Below are 26709 nucleotides of genomic sequence, written 5' to 3'. Positions count from 1 at the left end.
TGTGTCTCCAAAAGCATTAGACTCAATAAAGTATCATTTCCTTCTTTCTCCCTACTCCTTCAAACTCCAAATTAAAAAGAAAAAAAAAAATAGATTCCATCCAGTAGAGGCAGCAAAACTTATTCTGTGTCTAAACATGACCTGAATAATTTTTCAGAGATATAAACGTAAAGTTTTCATCTTGTATCCAAGACAAACAACAGGGCATGGTTAATAAGGTAGCCTATGAGGGAAAAATTAATAAAATTGTGGAAGCTTGCAATGCCATTTGACGGATTGCAGGAAGTTTTTGCTTTCAAGGTAGATGGAAAATTTGTCTCTGGGGTATGTTCACCCTCTTTGGAGACCATTCCCTCAACCCTTAATATTGAGTGCTTCTAATTAAATGACCTTTAAATCAAGCAAGAGCTATGAATCAGTATTTGGATACTGCCAGTTTCTGTAATTTATTGTGTCAACATGGTGACAAAGAATACAGCAGGTGGATGGATTTATTTTTTCTATAACCTTGTGGTTCCTGCTTCACAAAAATACACATACACATATCCAGTCATAAATACGCCTATTCTACAAGTGTTGTCATGTACCCCTCATAGTGGGTAGGGTAGGATGGGCTTACTAAGCCCACTGAGCTATGTAGATGTAGCTCAAATATCTACTCGTTGTCTTTGGGAAGGCCCAATTCAGTCCAAGATGTTAAATGTTGTTTAGACTTTAGACTTCCCTTTGCAAGAAAGCTATTTGTTCTTAATGTGTACATATGTTTTGAAAAATAGCTTCTTACTGATTAGGAGACCAATGCACATCGGAGAAATGAAGTGTTAGAGTGTTAGGAGGAACTATCTTCGGCTTGGTATTCCCCCCATGGTGTTATTTTATGTTGAATCAGCCAAACAGGAAATGAAATGTTGAGTACTGCAATTGCCTGATTTAGACATGAAGGCCAATTTACACCCTGAGGCTAGAGATGGATCTTTCCTCTAAAGGAAATAGACATTACCATTTCCACAAATCCTGGGGAAGGAAAAATAAAAGCCGAGTCTCAAATTAAAGGCAATAAGAATTATTTTTCCCTCTTGCTGAGCCCTAGGGGAAGCTGGGAGCCAAGGCAGACTGGAAATGACCAAAGTATTCACGTGGAGAGAAGCGATGTCAGCCCCTGAAATATTGAGGCAAACCTAAGCTGAAGAAAGAGAAGACCTATGTGGTAGAGACTATAAAGTTGTTCAGGATGCAATTATATTTTCTGTATTGTCGTTTCCTGCTCTTGTTCTCAAACCTTGACCTTAACTGTCCTCTGGAGAATTAATAGAGATGCCTGTCCCCATCGTTACGATGAAACACGACTGAGGAAGGAGATATGAAACAGATGGCTGGTAAAATTGACAAGTGAAAACCATGTGGGAATTGTCAAACATGTAAACAATACCCTGGCATTCTCAGATATGCTTGGAGAGGGGATAAAATAAGAGACCAGACTTCCCACAGTTACTCAGGGTGACAACTCAGAGAGTTGATATTTGGGTATTAAAAGGAAAAAGAGACCACGGAGACACTTGGTTACATAAGGGTAGACTGGAAAGAGGAGTGCAATGAAGACTAGGGTTCAGTTCCTAATAACACATACCATTTTCCAAACACCTCCCTTCCACACATAACACACACACACACACACACACACACATAAAACATTCCCTAAACCATCTCATTCAGTTCTCACAATCCCAAAAGGAGTTTTCAACTGACAGGAAGCAGTCTCAACCCCCTCCATTGCCTCTCTTACATTTAACTTTCTAAAACTCAACACTGATCAAATCACTCAGTCACAAAATGAAGCCAGACATGCTTTGGAGCTACAAAACCCAGAGTCCAAAGTCTCACTCTGCCATTTATTGAATCATGACTTTGGGTGACTTAATTAACCCAGGTAGGTGTCAGCTTTCCTCTTTGTAATGAGAAGGTAACAGAAGTTCATTGTAAGGGTTAAATGAGATAACACTCTTGCCCAAACAATGTATTTTTTTCCACCTCTTTCTCTGCCCCATACTCCACATAAAGTGTTTTCTGTCATCTCTGGCAGTGCTTCTCAAACTTCAGTGTGTGCACAAGCCACCTGCCAACCTTGTCAAGAGGCAGTTTCTAGTTCAGCAGCCCTGAGATTCTGCATTTCTAACAAGCTCCCAGGTGGTGCTGATGCAGCTGAGCCGCAGGCCTCACTTTGAGGGTTAAGGACCTATAGCATAAACTCTAAATGCCTTTCTCCAGAATTCTCTTTTGGGCCGAACCTGCCCTCCCATTTCTACCAGCTGCCTTTCCTCTCAGTCCTGGGCCCCTCGTTCTTACTCCATTAGCCATTGTTGAAACAAATCTCGTATTTCCATATCTCTGCTTTTTTTCTATTTTCTATCTTCCTAGACTATTTCAACTCATTGGCTGTCGTATTTGCCTGGAAATGCCCTGGTCATGTTTAACATCCAGTTGAACTCTTGCTCTAAGACAAGCCTTCCGATTTTACCACTGGCCACGGCACAGTCATGCAGAGGGAATCATGCCTTCTCCCATGCTCCTGGAGCATTTCATGCTTCTGATAGAATATGAAGCACATTGTATTATACTTAGCCACGTCTTTATCATGTTTGGAGACCTCATCCTAATATAGACTCCATGTCAAGGTCCATGTCTCATTTTTACTTTATCTGTAAAATATAACAGTACTTGACAAATAGTAATTTCTTGATAAATGCTAATTAAAATAAATCAATATAAGCAATATAGTGTAGCTGCCAAAAACAGGCGCTAATTACATCTTAGGGCACACATATGGAAATTCACTATATAAAACAAGGGACATATTCAGTTCTGGATCTGGATCTGGGTTATGGATATACTGGTAAACTGGTGAAATGATGAGGAAAAAACTTCAAACTATGAGGGCATGTTGAAAATGGAAGATATTTAACCTGAAGAAGAAAAAATACACAAAAGAATGTCATCACCATGCTCATGGTAATGTGACACTTGAATGAGTATCACATAAAAAGGAGTTAGATTTGTTTTCGATGGCACTAAGGTCTGAGAATTGAGCCAAAGGGTGTAAGTTCAAGTAAAACAGTATTCGACACACAGTAGGAAACCAATAATAAAATTATTTGTCTCAATATAAAAAAAAAAAAGTTTTTTACAGAGATTTCTTAGGAGCTAGTGAGTTGCCAATCTTAAGCCATATCAACCCAAACAATTCAAGGTCAATATAATTACTGATTGATGAACAAATTCAAGAACAAGAAAAAAGATTCATGAGGAAATTTTTTAAAGTTCTTTTCAACTTTAATGTCTAACCTCACGAAAAGATGTCATGTTAGTGAGAGCTATTCATTTTTAATTTAATGTCTCCTTTTCCTATCCTGGTAATGAGACCAAGAGCTTTGTGTAGGGGAATTTATCTGAAATGCTCTAACTTGAAGGAAGTCACCGAAATTTATGACTACAAAGACAGGAATTGGCATATTTTTGTGTGGACATTAACATCTATATCTACTCTACCAACCAACCATCCCCTCTTCCTTACCAAGAAGAACAGTGAGAAATATGATTGGGTGGCAAACTTAGCAAAATATTTTAACTACATCATGCCATTTTTGATTGCCCCCATCAGAGTGCACATAATGGTACCCAGGCACAATTTGCTGAATATTTATTGATACTTTTGAGGGAAGTAAAGGTGAAATATTTTTCATTCATTTAATTTGGGCAAGTTTAAACAAGGGCCTACCATACTATTATTTTCATTTGTTTTCTTTAATTTTGGTACATTTCCTGAGTTGATAGAAGAAAACCAATCTAGTAAAAGCCTGATCATTAATCGAACTAAAAAAAAAAAAATCACTCTTCATGAATAAAACAATAATTATTATTCAACATGGGAACCCTGTTAGGAAATGCTAATAAGGAAGCAAATACCAGTAAATATTCTCAGCAGACATATTTTGACGGGTGTCCTGTGACTGTGTAAGCTCTGGAAAAATAAAGGGCATTTTCTTGATTCGTGAGAATTTTCATGTTTTAACATGAAGGGTTGAGGCTTGATATGTCTCCAGAGTTATGGATGTCTGAGTCCCCTCAGAATCCTGAGCCATAAATCTATCACACAAAAGGAAAAACAAGCAATTTACAAAAGCCATTATCATTATGGTGTATAAACTGATCAAAATAACTTATGCAGAGTTACCCACTAGGCTGTGCTGTAAATTGCTAGATGATACATATTAAGCCAACCCTAGGATGCCTGTCTACTATTATGAAATTTTGTGATTTATACTAGCTATTAAGAAGAATTAGAAAAATCTCCAGCTAGGGAAAAACTGCAACATAGCTAGAGGGTTCCCTGGACCTCTTGAAGACTGAAGAGCTCTCTTGGAAGAGAAGTCCTTCGTGCTCGACAGCTACTGGGCACATTATGTGATAACCTTCCAAATATTCTGCAGTTCACATTCATTTACGGCTGTCTTCCTAAATGCTGGCTTTTCTAGTCATCCATGGTTTGAAGGCTTGAGGAATTTGCTCTCAAGTTCTCTGGTCAATGTTAAGTCTTTGTTGGTAAGTGACAACTAAGGAATCACTCAGATGTCTAAGAGGCCAAGAAAATCTGAGGGAAACAAAGATGTAATTTTTGGCCTCTGTAGAACAGCTAATGTTAAAGGGAAAAAGTGCTGATATGAATTTCCTACAGACCCAGCTGCCATTTTCTTGACCCCAAGGAAATGCTCTTCAGAAAGCTTGTTTGTTCTGATACTAAAATGTCTTCTTGTCAGTCTCACAAAGATGTGTTTTCCAACTCTTATGAATGCATTCTTAGGACTTATATATAGCTCTGGCTCTTGGAATGAAAAGGCTGAGTAACAATAATATCATTGTTGTTCTAAAGTATCAAAGAATTCCTTCATGAGAAAAGTCATTTTAATAGACTTGTATGTCAAGCAGAACTCACCCATAAACCATAGTGAAGTACTCTTTCATCAGGGCTTAATTCTACCCAAGATAATTAGAAATCCTTTCATGGGAAAAAAATGGTCAAATGCACCTTGAGTCTGAAGACCTTTTTCTAAATTTCTGAAGCAGAAAGAATATTAAAAATCAGGTGTGAGGTTCAAACACATATGTACAATATATGATGGGCTTTAGGGGCCACAAAGGGTCACATTTTTCAGTCTATAAAAGGACGACTGATAGATACATCTGTCTATTTTTTTCATTTTCTCCTCTATTTTTCAAAAATTTTAAGAATTATTTATTTTGAAATAATTGCAGATAAAAAAATTTGTACAAATAGTCATCTACCCTTCATCTCCCAAATTAAAATTTTACATTTGCTTTATCTTTCTCCAGATAGATAGGTAGGCAGGTAGGTAGGTAGCTAGGTAGACAGACAGACAGACAAACAGACAGACAGACAGACACCGTGTTTCCCTGAAAATAAGACCTAGCTGGACAATCAGCTCTCATGCGTCATGTGGAGCAAAAATTAATATAAGAACCCAGCCTTATATTATATTATGTTAGATAAGACCTGGTCTTATATTATATTAAAATAAGACTGGGTCTTATATTAATATTTTTGTTCCAAAAGACACATGAGAGCTGATTGTCCAGCTAGGTCTTATTTTCTGGGAAACACGGTAGATATATATTTTTTTCTAACCTCTCTGAGAACAGATTACAGACTGTTTCATTTTTAAATACTTCCTTGTGAATTTCTTAGTAACAAAAGACATTCTTTATACAATTGCAGTAGTTATCAAAATTAGGAAATTAACATTGATATAATGATGTTATCAAATCTACAGACCTTACCCATATTTCACTAGTGATGTTCTTTATAGCAAAAGTGAAAAATAATAATATTTCTATATCGGGGTCCAATCCAAGATCACACATTGTGTTTTGTTGTCATGTCTCTTTAGTCTTGCTGAACTGGAACAGTTCCTCCCTCTTTCTTGTCATACACGTCCTTGAGATATTTGAAGACTGCACGTCATTTATTATTTTGCAGAATTTCCCCCAATTTGAGTTTGTATGATATTTCCCAAGACTAGATTTAGTTATGCATTTTTGGTAAAAAGAGCACAGAAATTATTTTGCAGCCTTTCCTCCTCTTGGAAATACTTTATTCCCTAAGTTTTTGTGACGTGATGCTCACCTGACTTTCTTCCTCCCTCACTGGCTGTTTCACCCCTGTCTTCTCTATTAGAGAAGCCTGCAGTGCTCTCTCTGCTCTCCTCCCTCCTCTATTTCTCTCTGGGCAGTCTCATCTAATCTCACAGAAATAGATTCCATCCATACTGCATTCCCTCTTCCCCACACTGCAGGCTCATGTGCTCACCCTCCACCTCCCATCTTCCTTTGGGGGTCAGAGAAGCATCGAAAACTGTAATACTGCTGAAACCAAACTATTGATCCTTTCCCTCCAACATTTACTCTCAAAGCCTGACAGTTGAGACCTAAATAATCAGAAGGATGAGTCCAGGCAAAAATGCGGGGTGAGAGGGGCAATGGGATTAGAGGGATGTTTCCAGTAGCAGGAACTCCATCTCCATCAATTAATCTTTCTTAGATTATTAAAATCTGACAACGGAAGAACTGACGATCACCTTAGAATAGCCAGTCTAATATTGCTCAGTGTAATCAGCCCTTCTACAGGGGCTGTGATACTTTAGCTGTTAGAGCTGTAATCATAAGGAACGGCACTTTATTAAAAATTGTCAGAGAGGCAATTAATTTACCTGAGCAAGCCACAGTTTCACGTATCCCTCTATATCACCTATATTGCATACTGTTTTAAAAAAGAACATAATTCAAATTAGATTGCAAAAATGCACAAAACTACAACATTTCACAAGTGCTGATACTGAACAAAGAAATGCAATGCAAACTAAGCAAACAGACACTTAGAGCATCTGTGTATTACTATGCTTCCTGTAACAATGTTTTTTCTTCTGCACACACAGTTAGTCATCATGTTATAACTAATAGTGGTCTGCATAGTACAGATTGTGTTCCTAAATTAATCAATTAAATTACACATAATTTAGCTTAAGGGAGCACAAACTGTAGAAACAATATCTATAATTAATTTCTGCACCAATGATTTTGCTGACAAGGAGATTGCTGTCTCACAGAGCCACAAAGCATCCCATTTCATTTTTAACATACTCCTATTATTAATGACTTTTTTATATTAAATCAAGAGCTACCATCCAATAATTTTTACCCACTGACTCTACGTCCTCTGGAGCCACAAAAACTCTCGTTTCTCCTATACATGGCATGGTACAGAAATGGTCATGTTTCTTCTTCATTTGCTTCATCTATCCTGGGCCAATACACTCCTGGTTGGTAAATACCTTCTCAATAAAAATAAAGATGAAACTGTTTAAATTAGACTTTACTCTTTGTGGACTGAACCAGAACAAACTTAGGTATTGGTCCAGACCAAAGAGATTGATCTTCCTGCCTTCCAGCGTCTTCCTAGCATCCCAGCCTCATGGTGATAAATTGCAAATCCACATTTAACCTTTGTATTCACTGCATAATCTTTTCTTACCCCTTATTGCAATTCAAGTCTTACCTATAGCTAAGGACTTGGATGTCAATAGCAAAGTGAGTTGATTTAGCTCCAAACCCTCATTCAGTCTCTCTGTTAAGATTCCAAACCCAGTAGCTCTGTCCACTTTGGAAGCTCTTGTAGTTTTTCCCATGGCTATTCCATGGCCAGTGGACCACACTGATGTTCTCACCATCCCCATGAAATGCATTCTATTCCTAAACTTGGGTTCCAGTTGTCTTTTTCAGAAAGTCTCAAAATCAAACTTAATTGTTCTGGCCACAGAATGAGTTGAGTTATTTGTTTATACGTTTGTTTAATAGCTTTACTGAGGCATTATTGAACTACAATATTTAAAGTATACAATTTGATATGTTTGACATGTGTGTATACCTGTAAAGCAACCACCACATTCAGGAGAGTGAACATATATATGCATAATCTCCCCAAATAATTTGAGCCCCTTTGTCGTCCCTCCTTTTCATCCTTCCTTGCCCTCCCCAAATTCTCAAGCAACCATGGACCTGCTTTGTGTCACTATAGATTTGTTTGCATTTCTAGAGTTTTGTATTAAGTGGAATCATAGCATGTACTCTCTTTGTATGCCTTCTTCAACTCAACATAATTATTTAGAGGTTCACCCATATTGTTACAGGTATCACTCTCATTTGTTTTTGTTGCTGAATAGTGTTCCATTAGTTAAATATACCACAATTTATCCATTCATCTAATAGTAGACAATTGGGTTGTTCCTAGTTTTGGGATATTACAAATAAAGCGATCAGAGTTCTTTCAATCTATCTTAGGTGGGTAGGCTTGTCAATACTTATGATTCTCTGAGATCGCCCAAGGGCCAACTTATTCTTTTAAAGATCTGGTTTAAGGATCCCCCTTTTACAAAAACTTAGAACAGGCTCCCCCAGCACCTGTGCTGATTTGAAACATCAACTGGCAGGATATTCAGGATGTTATTTGCTTATCTTTTATTTTTAAGTTTATTTTCGTGACAGTTGTTCACATATGTTTAAGACCAATCTTTCCTCAGGAAGAATCATCTGCCCTCTGAGAAAATGTGAACTTTCTCTTCCCACAAGTTGGGGAAACCACTTGTCTCCTGCTAGAGGGCTCACATCTTGGAATATGCATTGTTCATCATAGAAAGTCTCTGAGCCCTCATGAGGGACTCCCAATAATCTACCCTGATGTTTCAGAATTCTCAAGGTAAATATTCAGCTCAGATTCACACCCAGATTTCCTCTCTAAAAGTGAAGGATATCAGTGAAGAGGAGATTCTTTAATCCTCTTTATTGTGTCCTGACTTAGAATAAAAATCTTCTCATAGCTCTTCCTTACTTTTGCCACACTCCTTCCCTTTTCTCTTCTATTTCACATTCAAACCTTATTCAGGCCAAAGTTTCTTGTAGAACAAGCTGAAGAACGTTAAAAAATTGTCAAGATCAATAAGATGGGTATTTCAATTATATTCCTCTTCCAAAATCAAGTTCTGTTTTACTGCAGACCTTCTAGCTTGGACTAAATTTGTGGGGTTACAGAAAATGCAGAACTTTTTTCCTTACAAAGATGTTTCTAGATAGATAGATACAGGTATAGCTATAGATATATAGATATAGATGATATAGAGATAGATACAGATAAAGATAGAGATAAAGATATAATAGAGGCTGTCATCTCTGGGAATAGTGCCAGGTTATTTGAAAGCAGTTTCTGGGCAATCATGTGTTTGGAAATGTTCTCCATCAGGCAATTCCTCCCCTGTCAGATTATATATGTGACGGCTATTGATACAACTTGGGCCTCGGTTGAGGACACTGAAATCAAGGAGCAGAGCTAATGGTTCACCTGGAAACCATTCTTTCGTGTGTTCGACAAAATTCTCTCCCCTTGTCTTTGACTTTCAAGCAAATTTCCTTTCAAAAGCAGTAGGAAAAAGTACCCATCAAAACCAATTCAATTTCTTAAATTGCGACCATTTAAGTTTATGGGACTATATTATAGCTACATATTCGACATTCACATTGAAATCATTCAGTTCCAAAGAACTGCAGGTAATACCTTGGGTTTTTTAGTATCTTGGCTCACTTAAAGACTTCATCCAACCAGCAGGTACCCCCAAATCTGGGAAACAAATGCTAAGACTCCCAAACCTGGATTCTCTCATTGAGAATGCTGCCCCTGTCACTGTCACTCAATCCTTCTCAAACTCATCTGTAACATAGTATTGCGAATGAAATGATTCAACTATACTAGCCAGAGATTCACCTGCAAAGGGCATACACAGGAAGCCTAAGGATGTTATGTAAGAAGTTTTATGGTATTATGCAAGTATGGCATCCATTTTAAGTTCCAGAAGACTCTCCACACTAATGGAGCTTTCAGATCCTAGATGACCTAGTATCTGGGATGATGTATCCAGGAACCAGAGTCAAAGAATGAGAAACAATACATCCCAATTAGAGAAACAACACTGACCTGAATGTAACACAAAAATTTATTAAAGATTTGATCAGCGTTCTTTAGAGATAAAGGAGGGGAGAACTTAGTGGCCTTTATAATTAAATGTCCAAGTGTATTTAATTACACTTTGAAGGCATGGATGGTGTTAGGCACTCAAACAATGTTGTCAGTAACTTGCCTCTCCATCTCTCAGCTCTGCTTTTCTGTGCTGGCATCATTCCAAGGTGTGCTTTCCCCTCCTGGGGGCAAGATGTCCACCATCTTCTCTGAGTGTTCATCAGTAAATACAAAGAGCATCTCTTTTCTAGTATTAAAATAAAAATCCCAGATGTGTGTGCTAGCAATTTATTGCCTCTCAGCTGCAAACCCAGCCTTCCTTGTCCTCCTTGCAATATTCGAATATATTTCCCTTGCCATCTGAAATGATGTTAGGCTTTGTCGGAAGGTGCTTGAGGGACCCTGGAGAAGTAAAGGACTTGTCTTCCTGGTTCCAGCATTCTTGGCTTTTTCTTGTTTCTATTGTGTTGGGTTGGCATGCAGGAAACTCAGTGGAGCTCACCTGGCTTTCCAGCAGCAAGATCCATAGAACAAACTCCTGTGGGCAGCTTCCGGGCAAGTTCTGGTAGTGACACAGCAGGCTTCCTCAGAGGGAGTTCCACAGGAGCCATAGCTCACTTACTGTCAGCGTCCTGGTGACACTTCCAAGTGACAGTTTCCATTGGGTGACAGCTTCCATTGGGCTCTACAACCACAGCCTACCCCCCACGTCCCCACTACAGCTTGATTCCCAGCAAGTCCCACAGCCACTCCTGTAGGAAGCCTCCTGGTGAATTTCACGGGAACGCTACCAGGTGGTGCTCTGCTTGCTGGCCACATCCCACCAACATTGGACCAGCTCTGGTCTGAGCAACCTAAGGAACCGCTGCACCATCCAGTGGCTATAATCATACCCTCTCCACTGAGGACACATCCTGCCGTTGGAGTGAATTTCCCACGTACCAAATCAGTTCCTTTCTTGGGTAAGTTCCCTCAGCCCTAGGATATTCTTTAGATGTTTCTTTTATTTATTTATTTATTTTAGTTAATTCCCTATAAATCATTTAATAATATATTGTAATCCTTTATAGTAAATCTTCCTCATCCAATTATCATATATATCTGTTTCCTGATCAGACCCTGACTGATAGACCGGAGATGGTACTTATTTATTCAGATTTACCAGGCTTGGCCGCATGTTCACTGCTAACCTAATATTTGTAACCAGAGAAAAACAGTGAGCTCATTAGCCAATTGTGTCCTCTCCTGGAGCCATAGGCTACCATCAGAGATACCCACACAAGATAGACTGAGAATAAGAAAGGGATGGAGTCCTAAAAATAAATTGTGAAAAATTGATTTGGGGAGGTACAAACAGCACAGTCCACCTGAAGGAGTATGTACTTAAGCAAAACAAATCAACCAACTAACAAACAAAAAACATGAGAGAGAAAGACAACAGTGAGAGTGCAAAAGCAAAAAGCAGACATTTCAACACATAAGAACACAGTTGACAAGAGTAACATGGACCTCACCAGGAAGAAACTAAATCAGATAAAAGGTCTTCCTTTAGCGTCCAGAAGTAAGGTTTCTAGTATTTTCTAAGAGAAGATGTATTTACCTACATAACTAAAAGTTCAGAATTAGGGCAGAATTTAAGCAATACTTGATCCCTCAGCTCAACCGTGTCATCAGAGATAGATTCCCTGTCATCTTTTTGCTCTGTTTTTCATAGTGTTGGCTTCATCCTGACCTTGGCGTCCCTCTTACTTCCGAAATGGCTGCCAGCAAATTCTGGGTTATCATGCTTCCTTGCCCAGAAAGACAGCATCACTGACAGAAATTTCCCTGCAAAGTTCTCAAAACTCATTTTTGTTTGACCAACTTAGTTCACAAGTCCATCCCTGAACCATTAATTGAGATCAGGGGCAAGGAAAACACTACTTTGCTTAGATTAGATCACACCTTCCATACCTAAAACCAAGAGCAACATAATATGGGATTATGGGAAAGTATAGAATGCATGCTAGGAAGTTAACCAACAGATACACCCCACAGGAATTAATTAACGACTCTTTCATTGAACTCTTATACCATCTCAAACAAATTTCTAACTAACACGTACTATACTTACCGTACTTGTCTTTACATATACAACTCCTCTATTAGACGCTAGGTAGTATCCTACAATGGCAAGAACAGATCCTTGTTTATTATTTTTCCCCCCAAGGAGTAAACAGTTGAAGCTTAAGAAAAGTTTGAATGAATAAATGGCCTTAAACGTTATGCATGCTAAACACTGTTCTGCAGACCACAAGGCACTCTTAAAGAGTCTTGATAGAGCAGAATCATATTTGTGAGATGTTGAAAAAAACCTTCAATGTTGAAAAAAAATGGAAGTAGGGAAAACAGTATTGAGGTTATGAAGAGCAAGAGATTCTGAGAAGTTCCAGATAGGCCTGGATGATTAATATAAAGACTAGGGTAGAGGGAAAACTTAAATCAATTCAAATTTCTAACTTGAGTGACTAGGTAAATTGACAAAAAAACAAAAACAAAAGCAAACACACACACACACACACACACAAAAAAAAAAAAAAAAAAAGAAAAGAAAAGAAAAAAGAAAACCACACAGAAAACAAGGAACACATCTGTGGGAAAAGATAAAGAGTTCACTATATAATTTATAGAACTCAATATTTATTCATAAATACTTGAAGAGGAGAAGACATTTATTTATAAATAGCCCAAATACTTTCCCAGCTTCCCTCAAATTAGAGGTAAACTATTTGTTAATAATTAACTCTGTGTATATTATACCAAGAACAGATGGCTCTAAAGCGGCTAGTCTACATCATGACTTCTCCCAGTTAGTGGGTTTCTTATGTTGATATCGATGTGGCGTACTGAATTTCCTGAGACAGCTGGGTCTTGCAGTAAGAGAATACACAGTGATGGACAACAGCCAAATTCTCTGCGGTGGCCTGTGAGCCTGTTAAGGACTGGGAATAGGAGAAAGAAGGATTCTCTTTTCTTGCTGCTATGCTTTTCACATCTGAGTAGGGCTGAGTTCGAATCCCTGACCACACTCCTTTAAAAAGGATATTTGTTATGGGCTTCTTGCCAATGAGTAATGATTGAACAAGGATATCAAACTTGCCATCCAGCGGATAGCTTTTTACTCCCCTGTCTCTGGTGATCTCCAAAGGCCTGAATTATGGGACTCAGAGTAGGGCTAGGCTTTAGAGCGTAAGCTTTAGATCAAAAGAGATCTCAGCTTGAATTGGATATCTACCATTGATTATGTGCGTGATCGTGAGTAAAAATTTTTTTTTATCCTTTTTAAGTCTTAGTTACCTTATCTCTAAAATAAGAATAACTGTTATCTAACACTATTATTGTAGAAAGACTTAATATATGAAAAGTACTTAGCACAATGCCTAATCAAGAATCAAGTTGCTAAATGCATTCTGATATTGCTACTAATACTACAATTGTGAGATAGAATTTGTAATCCGATCAGACTTCATTCCTTTAAAATACAAGGACTTTATCGTGAAAGTCATCTCCCTATTTCCTCATTCCACTTTTCCTGGGAATTAGCATGAAATATGGCACAGCGATGACAGATAAAGATTTGAAGTCCACCAGACTTAGGTTCAAACATGTTTTCCATCATTTTTTTTTTTTTTTTTGCTCATTTAAAACTTGATGTTAATAATACTTCTTCCCTCTAGCATTATAGTTAATGTTCAATAAGAGAACCGTTAAGAAGAATGAGCTCAATGAGGTTAGAAATTTTGTCTGTTTTGTTCATATCCCAAGCCTTTTCCCTAGTGTCTGGCATGTAATATCCATTAAATGGCATTGAAGTAATTTGCACTCTGCCTAGAACTATTGGGTTCCCATTAAATCTCATTTCCTTCATTTTTCATTCCTCGTTTGTTAGCTAATTGATGGTTTGGAGTCCATGGCAATGTAAGAAAATTGTCAGAGATGTTGGGCTTCGATTGTTCCGTAACAAAGCTGTAGGTGATTTGAGCCAACTCTACTCTTCAGATGATCTTTGTTTCACATGGTGCTATTAAGAAATTTGATTAAGTTGCTAGGACTTGGGGTAACATAAGATTCCACAACAATATCCAAATTCCAGCTTATCCAGAAAATTCAGAAGACCTGGCAATGCATGACTATATTCTCACCAGGCAACAGTGAACAGAGTATCTGGTTCCTTTACCAGGGTGTGTGTGTTTCAATGGACCACAATCTGTATCACTGCTATTGTATCTCTGACATTGCAGCTGATTTACTGTTTATCATCAGCATTGTTCTGCTGGCTTCCTTATATCCAAACACCTCTCTTATTTACACTGTCTCCCTGACTTCTGTAGGTATTTGAGTTGTCAACCCTGTTCCCCAGCTTTAAGAATGTCAGGGGGAAGGGATGGATTCATGCATAATTTTAAGTCTATAGTGGGAGTGGGGATTCAAATGCAGGGTGAGGATCCAGTGAAAGGAGGAGAGAGAGAGTCATTTCTCTTGCTCTCAGATGTTTAGTCATACAGATATTCCATACTGTGCTTTACATTTTATGATGAACATTTCCTCAATCTGTGAATATTGGTAACACTATAAATATTACCAATGATATCATAAAAACACTGACATGTTTGGGACCTTTCATGAATGTTTAAATTAAAAAACCCTGAATGTTTTTATAGCAGGGACATGTCTAGAAACATCAACTATACTTGTGCTTTGGAACTGAATCTTAAATGATTTCATGGACCAATGGCATCTGAAACAGCAGTCAGCTACAGAGAAGGTGACAGAAAACATTTGCTGCTGGGATAGCCATAGCTATTAAAATACCTCAGTCATCATGTGCTTTTCCTAGTCTTTGTTTATATAACTTGGTGATTTGTTGGCTCAAGAATTTTAGGATTTATCGTCCTAGGAAAAGATGACGTACAGGAAACAAGAAAACACAATTCTTTGCAACTAACTTTAAAACATCTGGGCTTATAGGGTGTGGAATAAATGAAAATGAAAACAACCCAAAATCCAAACTGACAGAGGTGGGGAAGGGGGGCAGGAAAAGAGAGCAGGAAAGTAAAGGGAGGGGAAAGGAAGGGAATGGAAAAGAAAGGATGGGAAAGAAAAAGAGCAGAGGAGAGGAGAGGAGAGGAGAGGAGAGGAGAGGAGAGGAGAGGAGAGGAGAGGAGAGGAGAGGAGAGGAGAGGAGAGGAGAGGAGAGGAGAGGAGAGGAGAGGAGAGGAGAGGAGAGGAGAGGAGAGGAGAGGAGAGGAGAGGAGAGGAGAGAAAGTCAAGTAGCTCCTTTTTCTGAGGTAATAAAGGAAGAAGACAGCAATCTGAAAGGTGAATAAAAAAGGTGGAGGAGAAGGAGAGAAAGGTGGGCAAGGAAAAAGGAGAAAACAATTAGCTAGTGAAACAGAGGAATTTTATCTTTCTTCTTCCTTTTAGAGGATTGTGAAAGTAGAAAAATAAAGAAATCAAGACCACAGTTTACAAGATTATCTTAAACTGTGGAATAATCACACAGAATGATGGAATATTCTGGCTTATGTCAACCAAGGAGATGATGGAAACTTTAATTCTGAAGGACTCATTCTTTACTTGCAATTGTCCCCATAGTGAAATCTAGCAATAGATAAAATGTATCTTTCTTTTGAACCATTCTCCCTCCCCACATGTCAGGACATAGAGACTTTTTCCTCAGGAATCAGTACTTTAAAGCCTTAAACTGGCCCACAGAGTTGTGGTAGATTTTATAAATGAGCAAACCAAAAGCAATGGAGGATATATCAGGAAACTGATTGTAGCTATGGCTCCAAGCCACTTTCTCCTCTCCCACAAATAATGTTGATATTTTGATGTCCATCTAATTAATTCATTTATCTATTCCTTATTTCTCAACTCAGGCAAAAGGGGAATGTTCTTTATTGTTTCATAAAACTCTCAATTAGTGTATCAACGGGGAACTTTGATAGGTAGGTGTAAGCACTGATACTCAGAGACTGAAATAATCCGTGGAATCAATGGAGACACAAAGGTTATTGGTTCAATCAGGGGAGGAAGATTAGGCTTCATGCTTCAGTGTTTCGTAAACTCAGGCCTCTCTGGTTTTTGATCTTGGTGATTTGTAGCAGCATCTATGGTGATTATGCAGTTATTATTATTTTTTTCTTTTAACAGGCGTGGACTATGGAGGCCTCTGCAAATTGTTTTTATGGGCACAGATTGGCTTTAGCAGGAATTATATCAACATTCGTTCATACAAATGTACGGATATTTCATCAGGACCAACGATGTGCCAGGCACTGCTCTAAATTCTTGGAATACGCCAGTGAACAAAGAATAAAAGAAGATAAGGGCATTAAGAATTCCAGAGGTTGGAGGAGGGTTTCCTATGTAAAATGACTTGGTCAGGCGAGGCTACATTGGAAAGTTTACATTGAAGCAAACATTTGAAAGACGGAGTGGGTTGAGTCGTGCAGCTATGAGGAAAAGGAGGTAAAAGAGCATTTCAGGCACAGGGAACAGCTTCAAAAGATCAAACAAACCAACACAAAGTTATGGAAAGGAGGCCAGCGATGCTGGGACAATGAGCAAAGTGGAATGAATGCATTGGAGAGGTTGGGGTCTGAGGGAGAAAAAGTATGGAGGGACTGGTTACAGTTGTGCAGATTTGTCCAAGTGAGATGGGAAGTCATCCCACGGTTTCATAATCTAAATTATGCTTGTAAAAACATCTTTGCATCTGCAGTGTAAGACTAGAATGTATAAGGGTGGCAGTAGGGAGACCAGGCTGCCACATTTAATACAGGTGAGAAATTATGGCAACTTGGACCAAGGTTATCAAAATGGAACTAGAACAGTGTGGTCAAGTTGAAAGTCATCAAGATTCCCTGATCATTTGGATTATAGGTAAGGGAGAAAAAGAAGAGCTAAGGATGACACTAAAGTTTTTCTCCTGGGAAACTGGAAGCATGGACTTGCCATCTAAGGAAGTAGAATAGCTTTAGGGAGGAAGAGCAGAAGGCTAGTTTTGAATGTGTGAAGTGTGAGGAGTTTATTAGAGAGCTAAGTTGGGGTGTTCAGTATAGTTGAACATATGATTCTGGAATTCAAGAGGAAGATTAGAGAAGGAAATATAAACTTGGCTGTCAACAGTAAGCATATTGATGGGCCATCAAGCAATGAGACTGAATGAGATTAATAAATGAGGAGAAAGTATACACAGGAAAAAGAAAAAGATCCAAGAATTGATTAACCTTAATATTTCTGGGAGTGAAGCAAAGACTTTTTAGTCTAAGGTGAAGCTTACACCACAAAAGTCAGAGCCTCTGTTTACAGGTCTTTGACTATGTGAAATGGTTTTGTACTATTCGTGTTGGCTCACCACCAGAGCTATAAAACAGATTATTTGAGCTTGGAATAGTTATGCCAGGCATACTTAGGCACCATTAGATTGGTTGCCTCAAATTTCTCTTCACCTTGTTTTAGAACACAAGAGAGAATGTGGGGCTATGTGTTTTTTTCCTCCGCAGGTTCCTAATGCCGTGTTTTCCCCCAAAATAAGACCTAGCCGGACCATCAGCTCTAATGCATCTTTTGGAGCAATTATTAACATAAGACTGGCTATAATATAATATAATATAATATAATATAATATAATATAATATAATATAATATAATATCTTATAATAATATAATATCTTATAATATAATATAATATACTTAATATAATATAATACCAGGTCTTATGTTAACTTTTGCTCCAAAAGACGCATTAAAGCTGATGGTCTGGTTAGGTCGTATTTTAGGGGAAACACAGTGTTAGCAACTATCATATGGTTTCATGTTAGCTTTCTAAAGCTAACAGACTGTGGCTTCAACCAGACAGAAATGGGGAATGTTATGAAATGAGCGAGTTTAAGGAATGACCTGTAACCTATAAATTCACTGAAAATACAACTTTCATTTGAACTGAAATGGAGAGACATTTGAAAGACGTATCACAAATATAATACAATGAGCTAAAACGCATTAAAAGAAAGCCTGTGAACAAAATGCTTTAGTCTTTGAAAACAAGAGAAGAAGCAGAGCAAGAGAAATTTCTGGATATTTCAAGTTAATCAGAGAATTTGGGCCCAAGAAATAGAGCAGGGCTGTGCTTTGAGAAGGTTCTAATTGGAGGAATGAGACTGGTAAATTATCAAGACATTTTTAGAGAAAGAGCGTCTCAGAGGGTAAATAAAATTATTTCTCCACAAGAATCTGAGATCCAAGAAAGTACTCAGAGGTGTCCTTTTAAAGATACAGATAAAACATTTACTATACAACCTTATGAGAAACTGCCCACAAAATGGGCTAGTAGACCCAAGTAGCTACAGAAAATGTGCACAATGGACCTGGGCATGATATGAAAAGGGAAGTGGAAGAGGGAGCAATGTTTCAACTTAAGGTACTACACGGCATCAGAGTTAATTTAATACATGCCCTTGGTGAAAACTAACTTGCCCACCAGGAGGTGTAGCCTAATAAAGGTGGGACGAAAACCACTTTATTAAACATACACCATTATTTGCCCAATAGATTAACAGACCAAAAAGTTGATAAATGTTAGGAAAAAAATTCTCTAGATAGATTCCATATCCACATAAAATCTGCTAAAATAACATATGTGCAATCTCTCTCTCTCTCTCTCTCTCTCTCTCTCTCTCTCTCTCTCTGGGCCGTGGCTTTTCTTTAATTTAATATTATTTTTTAATATTTTTATTAGCTTCAGGTATACAAAACAGCATAGTGATTAGGCCTTTTTATACCTCACAAAATGATAACCCCAATAAGTCTAGTATCTATCTGACACTGTATATAGTTATTACAGTATTATTGACTATATTCCCTATGCTACACTTGATGTCTCCGTGAATATTTTTTAAAGTATAGTTGATATTCAATATTATTTTATATTAGTTTAAGGTGTACAGTGTAGTGATTAGACATTTATACATTTTGTGAAGTGACCCTCCCCAATAAGTCTAGTACCTTCCTGACACTATACATAGTTTTTACAATATTATTGACTACATTCCCCATACTGTACTTTACATCCCCATGACTATTTTGTAACTACTTATTTGTACTTCTTAATCCCTTCACCTTTCTCACCCAACCCCCTAACCCCCCTTGCATCTAATAACCATCAGTTTGTTCTCTGTGTCTATGATTCTGTTTCTGTTTTGTTTATTTTGTTTTTTATATCCCTTTATGCTCACTGTATCTCTATTTATAATAGCCAAGATATGGAAACAGTTGAAATGCCCATCAATAGATAATTGGATAAAGAAATTTTGGTACATATATACAATGGAATACTACTCTGTCATAAAAAAGAATGAAATCTTTTCACTTGCAACAACATGGATGGACCTAGAGGGTATTATGCTAAGAGAAATAAGTCAGACTGAGAAAGAGGAGTAGGTTTTCTGACAGGTGGAAATGGGGAGAAGATCTAAACGTGTGTGGCTTGGTATATTCCATGGGGAAACAACACATTGTCAGGGTCCAGAACTGGTTTTGAAGAGGTTTCTGGAAATCTCATCGTTATTATAGATGCAAGAAGATTAGCAAATATAAAGCTAATGTCTTATCATCACCAACTTGATTCATGTGTCTATTCCTCAAATATTCTGAAATTTAAGGGTACAGAAGGGAATTAGTAACTAAAAAGGAAGATTGGAGCCATATCAGAGAGAGCCTTAAATTAAAATTAAGGATTAGGACATTTTCAAGAAGATTTGTAAGACCATTCGAGAGCAGAAAAAGGAAATTAGCATTAGGAAGTGGCTTTCCCCTTCAAATTCCTTGGTCTAAGTAGAACAATTTATATCTCAAATGTTCCCTTATGCCTAAAGCATAGATGAAGGCTCTGTATGCCATTCATTACTCGTCCTGTTCTCACAGGTCCAGAGACAGGTGGCCCTGCTAACTCTCGTGCTAGAGGAGGCAATGCTGAGCTTTGTACTTTTATCCTGAACCATCATAGTACAGCTTCTACTCCTCAAAGAACATGTGAGATGATTTTTTTCACACTTATTCAGTTTTGTTATTTACTTCCAAATAGACGAAATTTGCCTAGTGACTTTTAGAAATTAATAAATAGAGGAATAAGCATTATTCCCAGTTTAAATAAATACACATCATTGATATTTTCTTCTGACGTCTAGTTTGTTGTATCACTTTAGTGAATATATAGTACTTATGAGTCTTAGTGAATATATAGTACTTATGAGATCTGATTCCTCTAACCATGCCTCCCCAACTCCCGTTTTCCCATAACATCCTCAATTAAGTCTTCTGCTCCTGGGTTTTTCACACTTCTCACTTCTGGGAAAGGGCACTGCACTTTGAGTATCACATTAGGGCTTTGTTATTTGCTGGTCCCTCTGCTTGGGTTACTCTTGACCCCAGATCTTCACATTGCTGGTTCTTCCATTGCATTCTATTTTGTTGTTTTACTTTCTTAACATTGTATGAGATTTTCTTACTTCATCATTTATTCATTTGTTTATGGTAGAAAACCTCATGAGAGAAGAGGCACCACTGTATGTTCAGCCCAGAAGAGTGCCTAGTAAATATGTGATGAATAAATGCCCCGGGCTCTTGAGAATGATTTTTTTTTTTTTTTTTAGCCTTTTTTCCAGTTCAAGATTATGGCTTGATGGTAAGAAGGAAAAGAAGATCATCACTTTCTCTGCTGGGAAGTAGCTTATGGAGTAATTCAGGAGAGACAGATGTCAGAATACAATCACTGCGATTACAAAGCAAAAATAGTAAATCCCTAAAAGAAGAACAAAGAATATGTGCTGATAAAGAAATTCATCTAAACATTTCAAGTTGAACATGAGTAGGATACTTTATCATTTTGAAAAAAGGCCTCAGATGTGGGAACATTTACAGCCGTGGATTGAACCACTAATCCTGAAATTTCAGGCACAAGTGCAGCATTATTCAAACTAGTGTGTCAGGGAGCTGTGAGGAGGGATGGAAATTATCTTAAAAACAGGGATTTAAAGCTGGGATTGCTCTTGTTGTAGAAACTATTGTGCATGTCGCAAATTGTAAAATGAATGAGGATTCATTCACAAAGAGGCTCTTATATGAGGCCTTATTAATGTTACTTTTAATAAGCAGTTATAATAATAATAGCAGTAATAACAATAAGTAATTGTAACAGCAGCTGTTACATTTCTGTGTAAAAGTATTCTGAGAGAAATTTAGAGGTTTTTTTGTTTGCTTGTTTGCGTTATTTTTTTTTTTTTTTTTTTTTTTTTTAACTTACCACAGATGAAATTGTTCTGAGTTAAAAAATCACGTCAGATAGAATATCATCAACTGCTCTGTCTCTTTGGCAGATAAACTCTTTAATCCCTCTGCAACTGGACACAAAGACATCCTGGAGGAGCTTGCACACAGTTTAACTTTTTCACACTTCCTGATTTGGGAAACATCTGGAGAAGTCCCTTCACATGCTCGAGAACGTATTGAATGAAGAAATAGCACACTTGCGGCAGGCCTGACTCAGAAATGATGGGCTCCCATTGCGTGGTTTGGGAAAGTTGTTCGCCATGGGAAATGTGGTTCAAATTGTTTACCATAACCTACAGCACCACTTCTCCCTCCCACTCACCTCTAACCAGGCCTATTTGTCCAGAATGGTAGGGAAGCAGTGGTTTGGGCCCAGCAAATCCTAGACTCCAGTTAGTCAGATTGTGTTTCAGAACCATTTGTGGAGTAAGGACAATGATGTCATGAAGGTTATACAACATGCAAATCTCCTGCTGCCTAGTCGGTGTTCAGTAAATGTTACCAATTGTCTTAAGCTTCTAAGAGGAAAAACGCAAGGATGAAATCATAGTCCTCGTCTTTCATCCATTTCCCTTGGGTGACCATTCATATTATTTTTGTCTAATAAATTGCTAGAACCCACCTCCCCCCCATTGTTATAACATGACAGACTCTCTGTTCTGTTTAAATCATGGGTTATGAAGACTGAATTAATTGACTGCCTTACTCTTCTCTCCTCATTGACCCAGAAACAAGGCGCCTCGATCCTCACCCCCCATGGATTCCCAAATCTCACTTACAAGCAAACCAACGACAGAGACATGAAATTCACAACCAAAAAGGTTGGAAATCTTCATTTTACAATCACTGGTAGTGACTTGATAATTGTCCAAGTGACTTATCAAGCGTGCATCAAATACATTCACATCGTGGAAGTGATTATTCCCAAACTAGTAAGACCCTCGACTTCTTTTGCTTAAGTGTTTAAGTTATGTACTTCAGATTTCTAGCTGAAGGTTTACTAAAGAAATACAAATTGGTGGTATTTAGATCGGTCAATTATGCACTTACACTACATACTCCAGTTCATATGAAAAGTGTAGAGGAAAATTGCAATGCGAAGATTTCCTTAAACAATACTCAGAACTGTGGAAGGTGTAATATAGTATTGTGCCGGACTAAGGTCAGGCTTTATCAGATCTTTGCATAGAAACTCTTAATATACAATGCACTCTCACATGCCGAGTATTATTTTACTTAATACTAATAATTGCACTGGGATGGAATTCTTATTAGTGCCATCTTACAGATAAATGATTTATCCACTGGAAGATTAACATGCATGTCATCTTATAAATGGCAGATCCTGTATTGAAATTAATGTAAAGATAAAACACACATACATACTAAGAATCAAGGACCTCCCATAGAATATTTTTTTCCTCAAGTCAACCATGCAAGAAAGGTGACATGCGTTTAACACATACCATACTGTGCAGACACACTTAGGTAAAGGATGGATGGACCCTGATGTATCTCCCCTAATCAAAGAAAGGGTGAAGGAGACAAACATATGAAAGGTAGGAATGAGCTAAGTCCAGGGATTTGAATGTTGCCAAGACTTTCTCCAGCTCATTTCTGCTTCTTACTGTGATGGTTTCAATTTATGTCACTGAAGTCCTGCTTCCTCTACATGGTGTAGTTCAGAGTCCTCTGAGACTCCCATACCCCGGCTTCACCATTAAAAATGAAAGGCTTTTTTTTTTTTTTTTTTCTCAGATCCTGTTTTAAAAATCCAGGTGAATGACCATTTGCTCAATTTGGTGTAGGTGCCCACTACTGGACAAATTAAGTGTGGTCAGGGGGACAGGGCCATCTAAGAACATGGATACTTACTCTCTGACCACATCACCAGAATAAGCAAAAGAATAATAGTCCAAGAAAGGGGTGTTCTTTTCTGGAAAGGGGACAATGCTAGGCAGACAAAACAACAGCCGTCTCCCTCAAGATTGCAGCATATTAGTTTGAACTTGTACTTTATGGGGCATCAGCCTCATGAATTGCTGTCCCCATGTTTATCAGAGGGGGATGAAGCCTGTCACTTAAAGAGAGTAGGGGAAAGGGTGAGGGGAGGTAGCAGGGGACCTGGGTCATGTTACAGGTACTAAGTCATTTATATCCTTATAATCATCCTTTTTATGGACAGGCCCAGAGAAGTTCAATAACTTGTCCAGAATCACAGAGCTAATAAGTGACAGAAATAGGATTTAAACCCAAGCTAACTATCTACAGCTCCCAGACATAGCCACTCCACCCTAACACCTCTCAATGAGAAAGGCGAGCAAGAAATCACACAGAAAGAGGGCACAGAAGCTGTTTTCCAAGGCTGTTCTGGGCTGATGAGCAAGGGTCAAGCCACAGACGTTCATGGGCTCAGCTGCAGGCCAACAGTGGATCTTGCACAACTGCTTGACATTCAAGAGAACATGCCGGACAAGCTCAAACATTCCTAGAATCTGTTATACTATACGGTCAACTGCGTCCAAAAACCCACGTGGGTGACTAGGATTACTCTCCTTTTCCAAGAACAGAGTCCCTAGGTGAATAGAAGACTACGTCTTAAGATTCTTGCCAGGCTTGGCTCCCCAGCTGCATGTGGTGCTCGTGGGAGTGGTTAGAGAACCTATTCTCTGGGCACGTGTGTGGCCAGTTGCTCAGCCCCACTGGCTGAATCAGGGTTATTGGATCTCAATGAAGAGGGTGAGGCAAGGAAAATCTCTCCAGACACACACGCCAGAGAGGCCACAAAAGAACCATTGCGTTTTGTTTTTTTTCCCTCCCAAATCGTGAGACCATTCAGATTCTTTTACCCTCTTTCACAACTCGTGCCCTCATCCACCCCACCGCCACCCCCAGCTCATACACACTCATACAGGTCAGTATGTTCTTGTCTTCCTACCCAAACCCCTCTCTGAATTTTGAGTCAAATGCCAATCCTAATGGGAGAAGCCTAGCCCCTTCTAGCCATGGCAGTGAGGCTGGTTATGGAAAGACACTTTTAATGAATTGTCTGCTGCTGAATAATGCATGTGCTCTGTTTGTGAAGCTAATTAACTGAATTCACTTAATCGAATGGATGGTGCTAAGGATTCTTTTTCTTTCAGAAAGGGCTGAGGAATTAAATAGGAAAATCCTCCTTCAACAATATGCCCCCGCTCCATGTGTCACTGAGGAGTCAGTGCAAAGGCTCTGAAGGTGCTGAATATATTTTTCCAATTGCTTTTTAGCTTTGTAATTACCAGAATCTAAAAACCTTGATTTGACTTTTCAATAACTTAACAGTGAAAACCCATTGCTGGAGCAAGCAAAGCAATTTCCATTATGCCTGTGGGACTGAACGGATTATAAAGGGGCAGAGGATAGGAAAGTAATATTTCTTTTTCTCTCTTCTTCGGTGTTCTAGTTTGTCATTCGTTTTCATTTCCTATTTTTAAATGCTAGCTAGTGAGCATCCAATTCCACAGGCAGGAATTGTTTTCCAATTTCAAAGCCCTGCGAGGCCACATTCAAATAGGAATGGGGACTTATTTCAGTTACACTCTGGAAAGCATGGAAATGCAAGAGATTTTTTGTTTTCCTCATTGCATGTGCATTATTCATCATTCTCTACTATTTCAATGAATTATAAAGAAAGGCAATGTGTTGATTCTATCTTTCACCATTTCTCAAAAGCAACACAGGGGCTTTAATTTTCTTTTCTGATTTTCTTTGTGTGAGATTTGGTTTTGCTGCTGTTATTGTTTCTTATTTGTTTGGTTGTTTCCTTTTTTTTTTCAATTTATATTCCTTAAGCTTTTTTTTTCCTCCCTAAATCATCCATCACGCAATGTTTGTATCATCTAAAAATAACTCACACCCTTCAATAAGTGCTTAGTCTACGAACAGATGACTTTAAGAGACAGCATATACACTGAACTTTCAGTGAAATTCTAAACACTGATAACTAATAACGGAACCCATCACATCTGCAGGGAGGGAAAAGCTATTGGGTTTGTTCCCAGTTTTTCTCATCCAGAGTTATGCTACTTGACTACCTTAAGGTCTTTCAAGGGCAATTCAAAAGCTTAGGAGACATTTCTTGTGAGCCCCAAGTGGGGCTTTGAATTCAACCCAGCCCAGCTGAAGCCACAAAGAACCTCAACGTCTGGCATCTGTGGGTTTCCCCTGCTCTTGTACTCAGGGGTTATGAGAAATCAGCCAGATATGCTGCTATCCCCAGACCTGGGTGGATCCGAGAACAAAAGAAGTGAATCACAGAGCTATGCCCTCTGCATGCCACAGGCCCAAACTTCCCCAAAGCATGACCATTACACAGTTTATTCTCAGGGGAAGGCGATATGAACCGAAGATTACATGAGCATCACACAAGAAGGGAATACAAAGGCAAGATTAAGAGTGGGAATGCTCGTCAAAGCAGCATTCATGGAGGGAAAAATGGTCACATCTGATAATGTCATCTGAGAGGAGAGATGATATTACTATTCTTACCATGGTTCACTCAGGGGCACCTACCTGATATGATGTCAAAGGCCTGGGAGAGTTCCCACATCCAGCCAAATTTTAAAAGAAAGAAAGAGAGAGGAAAACAGAGAGTGAGAGGACAACCCTACCCATCCACCCTGGTATTAATTTAGTACCTCTAAAATTGTACTAGTAAGAATTTATTCCTTCTAATTCTCAGCCTCTTTGGATAGGTGGGCCTACAGCCACTTGTGAAAGTTGTTAGTGACTGATTTACTTACTTGGAATCAGTGATAGGAGATTTCTGAGCTTCTGGAGGGAGCAGGGTCTGGCTTGGTATGAGGCAAGCCAGGGCCCAGGAAGTACAATTGAAGGACACACTCATTTTAACCCATGAAGAGAAAATAAAGAGTGTCCAAAACAGTGCATTTTAGAAAATTAGTTAGGACACAACAATGAAAGAGAAGATGAGAAAACTGAAGTCAGGTATCAAATGCATGCAGCAAACTGAAAGGATGGATGGTGGAAAACACGGATCTTCTAATGTTCAGTCTGGAGTGCTTTACTTGATTGTTCTTAAATTCCATAGAATCCATGACTTTTGTTTTATGCTGGTTATTGCAGTAATATTTTATTATCTTTGTATTTTTTTTTCTCTTTCTTTTTTTTCACGTAGTTGAAATTACTATGGCTTGAGGGTAAGA

This window comes from Rhinolophus sinicus, linkage group LG10, assembly GCF_036562045.2.
Source record: "Rhinolophus sinicus isolate RSC01 linkage group LG10, ASM3656204v1, whole genome shotgun sequence".
Lineage (NCBI taxonomy): Eukaryota > Metazoa > Chordata > Mammalia > Chiroptera > Rhinolophidae > Rhinolophus > Rhinolophus sinicus.
This window is presented reverse-complemented; position numbering follows the sequence as displayed.